Here is a 1,129-nt window from a genome sequence, read left to right as displayed (position 1 = left end):
AGGCCCCCTGCCGCCACCACCCTGCCCCTCAATGCGGCACAGCGCGCAGTGCACAGGAAAAGGGGGAAAAGAAATCTCGCGACGTGACTGCATGGGCGCCTCGAGTAAGGGGCGTGAAATCGCTTACAGAGCTGCCAACTCGCTTCCACTTCGACTACTGCCGGGCGCTCCATCACGGCGCAGCGCTGGGCCACGCCTACCAGTTGCCTGCCCTCTCCCACGGCCGCCTCTCCCCCGCTCTCCCCCGCCGTACTCCCGCGCCCACGCTTTCATAGTCAAAATTGCTTCTCGCTGCCATTTTTCTTCTTCCTATCTGAGACGTGGCGTGGCGTGGCGCGCGGATTATCGTGGAAACACAGTCGACTGGCGGCGGCGGCGGCGGCGGCGGTAGTGGCAGCAGCAACTCCCCCTGGGGGAGCTGGGGAGGCGTGACATGCGAAGGCCAGCCCAGCGCTGCAGGACAGCAAAAACAATTAAATATAACAGAACAAACAATGTAGAACAATAAGGGCCACTGTCTTTAGAAAAGGGGCGAAGGAGAGTTGCACAGTCGGGTGTGGGGGCTGCTGGTCCGGGCCGCGCGCGTGCTCGAAAGGCATCGACATCCGATATACTTTTCATTTCCTCCGCCGGACTGGACCTAAATAATAATAATAAACCTCTTCTGTCCTTGCGTCCGGCGGGATGTGGAAAAGGGGGAAATGGAGGGTGGGAGATGGGACAGGGGAGGGGGGCGGGGGCAGAGGACGTCCGCTCCATGCAAATTTTCCCACTTGCCTCACTGAATATGGATTTCTGTCCGATTTCGATCTCGTGGCGACTCTTTTCCATAGAGATTACGGCCACATCGGCATTTTCCGCGGCCCGGTGCGCACGGCGGCGGCCGGAGGGTCGGGGCGCCGGGATAGTCGTCCTGGCCTTGTCGGGTGGATTAGAGAAAGGGGATGGAGAGACCCGAGGTCGTGCCGGGGGGCCGAGGGTGTGGTGTGGTGGCAAGCGGTGGGCGCCAGCCTCGGGCGCGGCGCAGCAGCCCTGGGCCACAGAACAGTCGCACCAACTGTTGCGCGGACATTTCGGCCGCAATCGCGTTCACGTTAGCCCGGCCGCCGACGCCGCCGCCGCCAGCCCC

Source organism: Frankliniella occidentalis, unplaced genomic scaffold (genome assembly GCF_000697945.3).
Source record: "Frankliniella occidentalis isolate FOCC.00 unplaced genomic scaffold, Focc_3.1 Scaffold39, whole genome shotgun sequence".
In the NCBI taxonomy this organism is placed as follows: Eukaryota; Metazoa; Arthropoda; class Insecta; order Thysanoptera; family Thripidae; genus Frankliniella; species Frankliniella occidentalis.
The sequence above is the reverse complement of the archived record's forward strand: the minus strand, read 5'-3'. Positions refer to the sequence as shown.